Source organism: Eriocheir sinensis, chromosome 44 (assembly GCF_024679095.1).
Source record: "Eriocheir sinensis breed Jianghai 21 chromosome 44, ASM2467909v1, whole genome shotgun sequence".
Classification (NCBI taxonomy): domain Eukaryota; kingdom Metazoa; phylum Arthropoda; class Malacostraca; order Decapoda; family Varunidae; genus Eriocheir; species Eriocheir sinensis.
The window spans coordinates 825,282-831,540 of NC_066552.1; positions in this window are offsets into that span (position 1 = coordinate 825,282).

The window sequence follows — 6,259 nt, forward strand, 5'->3', positions numbered from 1 at the left end:
TATACTGCGGTGCCGCGAAGTTTGAATGGCGGCCCGAGGAGCTTGTCATCATTATCGTCATTATTGGCATTATTAAGCACACTATCATCATTATTAACATCATTGAGCAAAAGGAATCATGATAACACACACCTCTACAGCTCCTAACAAAAAGGGTACAAAAAGGATAAAGGGAATAGAGCATGAAAGGAGAGTATTATAATCATTATCATCATTACTATCACTATTAAACACATTATCATAATTATTACCATCACTGAGCACAAGGAATCATGATAACACACACCTCTACAGCTCCTAACAAACAGGGGACCAAGGATAAAGGGAACAAAGCAAGTAAGACAAGTAAGGAGGGAATTATTACCATTACCGTCATTATTGTCATTATCATCATTAAACGGAGGAAGTCTCAAAAATATAACTCCATACATCCTAAAAGACACAAGGAGCTAAGGATAAAGGGAATAAACAATGCCACAATGGGAATTACTATCATTATTAAAAGAAGGTTAATTGTAATTGACAGCGATTTACTGTCATCATTAAAAGTCGGGTAATTGTAATAGACAGCGATTGATAACTTTTGAAAATACTTGGAAGCACACCTTTTTACCTCCTAAGACACATATGGTTAAGGAATAAAGAGAAGACAGGAAGGAGTTAACCCGGTAGCAGCGACGGGCCAAATTTGTGACTTTGCCATGTAGCAGCGACGGGCCAAATTTGTGACTTTACCATGTAGCAGCGACGGGCCAAATTTGTGACTTTACCATGTAGCAGCGACGGGTCAAAATTGTGAATGTACCATGTAGCAGCGACGGCCAAATTGTGACTTTACCATGTAGCAGCGACGGGCCAAATTTGTGACTTTACCATGTAGCAGCGACGGGCCAAATTTGTGACTTTACCATGTAGCAGCGACGGGCCAAATTTGTGACTTTACCATGTAGCAGCGACGGGTCAAATTTGTGACTTTACCATGTAGCAGCGACGGGCCAAATTTGTGACTTTACCATGTAGCAGCGACGGGCCAAATTTGTGACTTTACCATGTAGCATGACGGGCAAATTTGTGACTTTGCCATGTAGCAGCGACGGGTCAAATTTGTGACTTTGCCATGTAGCAGCGACGGATCAAATTTGTGACTTTACCATGTAGCAGCGACGGGCCAAATTTGTGACTTTACCATGTAGCAGCGACGGGCCAAATTTGTGACTTTACCATGTAGCAGCGACGGGCCAAATTTGTGACTTTACCATGTAGCAGCAATGGGCCAAATTTGTGACTTTACCATGTAGCAGCGACGGGCCAAATTTGTGACTTTACCATGTAGCAGCGACAGGCCAAATTTGTGACTTTACCATGTAGCAGCGATGGGCCAAATTTGTGACTTTACCATGTAGCAGCGATGGGCCAAATTTGTGACTTTACCATGTAGCAGCGACGGGCCAAATTTGTGACTTTACCATGTAGCAGCGACGGGTCAAATTTGTGACTTTACCATGTAGCAGCGACGGGCCAAATTTGTGACTTTACCATGTAGCAGCGACGGGCCAAATTTGTGACTTTACCATGTAGCAGCGACGGGCCAAATTTGTGACTTTACCATGTAGCAGCGACGGGCCAAATTTGTGACTTTACCATGTAGCAGCAACTGGCCAAATTTGTGACTTTACCGTGTAGCAGCGACGGGTCAAATTTGTGACTTTACCGTGTAGCAGCAACGGGCCAAATTTGTGACTTTACCGTGTAGCAGCAACGGGTCAAATTTGTGACTTTACCATGTAGCAGTGACGGGCCAAATTTGTGACTTTACCGTGTAGCAGCAACGGGCCAAATTTGTGACTTTACCATGTAGCAGCAACGGGCATAATTTGTGCCGTAATTTAACCCCCCCAAAATTGATGATACATAATCTGATCACAAATGCTTTGATATATATTATGAAATGGTTTGTGTGAGGGGTGATTTTTTCTCATTTTTCTTGCTTGGGGGGACCATTAAGAAACATGATCCCTGCTGCTACCAGGTTAAGGATGATCATCACCATTTTTATCATGAAACATTATCATCATCACTGAACACAGGTAGTAATATATAAAGCCTGGAAACACACCTCAACACCTCCTAAGACACAGGGTTAAGGATAAATGAATAATAAGGAATAAACCATGACACAAGAGGATTACTATAGTTACCATCATTAGTATCATTATTAGCAGTCTGAATTAGATAGTGCTTGAAAATGCACCTCTATGGGCTTCCTTTAGCCATACCTTATTTGACAAATCATTATCAGTACAATAACTTACATGCCTCCATGGTGCAGTGGTTAACATGCCTTGGTAAATAGCCACATGTTCAGGTTCAAATCCCGGCCATTTAGTCATGGTGCAGTTGAATATAGGGGGAGAGGGTCTGAAATTCTAAGGTGATATATTGCATCATAGTTTCTAGAAATAAAATGCTTTTTTTCTGTAAAAGTAATTTATTTTCAATTTATTACATCTTCAGCATTTACTCAGTGATATTTTATTATGGTCCCAAGAAACTTGGGAGCCCATAGTAATGATTTTGGACAGAAGAGTATGCCATCCTCCTAGCCACAAAGTGTAGCTTCACGCACACACACACACACACACACACGCAGACACACACACACACACACACACACACACACACACACAACTACTGTGCACTGAACAGGAAACATCAACTAACTAAGTTATTCCGTTTTGCAAAACTATAAAAAGGAACATAAAAAAAAGTCCCTCTTCCATGATTTTCAGACAGTCCTGCCCAGCCCCCGGGACCCCCACACTTGTGCTCAAAGCATTACAACTACAAACAAATTCCTTCACCAAATACAGTCAAAATTACTATTTGTATAATTACAGAACCAAAGCTGTTTGTTAAAAAAATATCATTATATCCTACATTGTAATTGCCACTTTGACAACTGCAGTTTAGAATTATACATCTTGTGTCGCCAAGAAAAATAGCCATCGTATATTTTGCTTTTAGTATCTGGAATTTATCATCAAGGAGCACCACACCTTTGGCCTTCAGAATAGGGCATGGCGCAAAATAAACCTATATAAGGGGAAAGAAAACAGTAAAAACATAATCCTGTACAAAAGATATATACACAAGCATATAACATCTCTCTAACCCCTTCAACAACCTGAAGAATGCAAAGACTCGTCCTTTACACACTCACTAAGCGAATCTGACCAGGCAGGATCAGCATACAAAACCTTCATCCTAAAATATACTGAGTCATTCAACAGCATGACACGGAGGTGTGACAAGAACAACCTTGGCGAGGAAACCGGCAACTGAAGAGAAGCGGTGAGAAATTATACATAAAGTTATGGAGCTATGACACTTGAGAGCAATGTGATGGAGCAGCTTTACTGGTCACCACACACACAGGTGATCCTGTCACGTTTTGTACCTTTGGAGCCTGTAGATGAAATGTCTACAGATGAGAGGCCCTGCAAACACAGGCCTGCCATTGCCTCAGTCAGGGCAGGAGGGGCGAGCCTGGCAAGGGTGTGATACCCTCGTCAGCCCCCGCCAGCCTCGCCCCAAGCCCGGCAACACTGATTGACACAACAGCACACACTACCCTAATGGAGATAAACATTTAATCCTATATACAGTCACTTAAGCTATAAAGCTATATATATTTATAAATTAAGATGAAAATAACAAAGAAGATATTGCATAATTATTACACTTCCAAGTCCCCAAAATGAAACAATTACTGTCTTTGTCATCGTGACTCCTCTTCCTGCCTTATGATATATGTAAATGGGTTCTGTGGCAGACAGACACAAACCAGGAGTCCACAACTCACACTGACGGAGGAGACATTCTTTATGCTTCATAGAAAACACTCGCTGACCCACAATACAAAACATATGGCTCTCAAAAACAGAAACCTACCTCAGAAATAAGAAAATACATCAGTAAAACAAAATGTATGGATCTACCCCTTTGATGCCTCAAGATCTTTCCAAAGTTAAACAAAACAATAGTGTTGCCCTGATTCAGGGTGTGATGCCCAAGTGTTGAAGGGCTAAATAATAACTCAGCAAGACCCACACTCATACAAGTGTCCTGAAAGAGCCACATGGGACTCCAGAGGTGCAGGTTGCCGAGCCCTGATGCAGACCTGTGTACAGTGCTTAGGAAACCACTCTTTTGATGATGGGCAGGAGCACAAACCATAAATTTAAAAATGTACATATCACAATTACTGCTGCCAGCCTGCAATGCCATACATAGGGTTGTGTTAAATGTGTTTTGAGGTACAGAATAACATGCATGTAGTAGACATATATAATAAAGTTTAAAATATTTTGATGATGCACAGGACCAAGGATCAAAACAAAAAATGTATCACAATAAATTGCTGCCAGCCTGCACTGGCAAACATAGCTCTGATAAATGTAAACTCCAATTGCAGTACAAATATTTGGTGCGAGGTGAGGGGAGGCTCCTCAAATCCTGCAAAATTTACAAAATTCATTGCTGACCTGTGACATAATCAAGCAGCCGAGGCAAGTGTCAGTGGGGTTAATAAAGTATTACAATCTTGTAACAAAGTCCTTCAAGTTTAGCCTCTGAACAAGTGATGTTGGGTTCTCAAGGATGCTAAAGGGCTGAGGAGCAATGTAGATGACACAGTACAAAGAGCAATGTCAAAATTATAAATTAGTGGTTACAAATTATGAAATTATATTATGTACATTGCCAAAAGCCCCAGATACAAAACAGAAAAAATACAGATATAAATAAGCAGAGCATTTTGTTGAAATATATAAAAAAATAGTGAAACATAATATTTTGACTATTGAAGACAAACCCAGAAAACACGATGATTTGTTATCTTAAGCATGAATTTCACACAATTTTTTCTCACTGAAATCACCACTTGCTGAAGCCCTACAGTCAGCAGGAAAACCACTGAACAAACTGTCACTCCTCCCCTCCGGCAGGACTGCTCCGGGTGACCGCCACTCCCCATGGCACAGCACAGAGCTCCTCCCTCACACACACCTTCCCCGGATACTGATCATCGTCACTCGTGCCAAGAGCAGCGCTTGGCCTTGATAAGTGGCACAGAACACATCTTAAAGGCTATACATTTCCGTTAGCTACATTGCAAACCAAAGATGAAGTAAAAATCCAAAATCCAAAAATCCAAATAGTTTTCAAGAAAAGCTTAATGGGCTAATTAGCTGACTCATGGGGCCAAAACTGGTCCTTGCGAAAACTCAAGATAAATTTGTCAGTTAATGGTAATTGTCATGGGCCTTTTACTTAAGAGGCATACCAAGGCCAGGAGAAAACACACCTGCAGCGGACCACACCCAAGCATGATAGATGATGATGATAACAATAATAATAATAATAATAAATGTAAGTTAGAAGTTTCTTGATACTTATCCTTTGCATGTGGCTGATAATAGTAAGCTTACAACCAATTTCTACTCAGCAAGACTAAAGTGTTAATGGCAAGCACAGTAGTGAGGTCTGCCTGAGGGCTGCGTCACCTACGGCAGGAGAGTCTTGTATGTTCACTATAACGTGGTGGATGGAATAACATCAGCTCAGTACCAGCACTGCACCAGCGACCCGCCAAGGAGGGCGAGCACGGGAGGGAAAGGATCAAGAGAAAGAAATCCATCGTTACCTAATCAAGTTTCTTAAGCTGTGTGTTAATAAAATACCAGCACTTTATATGACAAAATAATATACATTGTAGATTTGCTGTAAGTAGTAAGTATTTACATAATTTGAGATCTTTTGTATCTATAACAATGGATGCACTTATGATGCTCTGATGATGACACACACACACACACACACACACATTGTATGCCATATTCCTAGCTATTTCAAGCCTCTAGTAAAATCACAAGGTAGTATTTTCTTCACATATCAAATTGACATGACAAATTCACGATGCCCTTTATGAAGTCACTGTCTCCTTGGCTCCAGATTACTCGTACAGTGTTTAGAGAATGTTGAGTTTTGTGCCAAAATTATGAAGTTGCCATTTCAAGGAACAATAAGCAGACAAGATGTGAAGATGTGGAATGGAAGATATGGTTTGGTTTTGATCATACACACACACACACACACACACACACACACACACACACACACACGAACACACACATGCACCCACACGGCAATGATGATGGTACTGGCGATGACGAGTTCAGTTCGTGATCAGGCCGTGGCG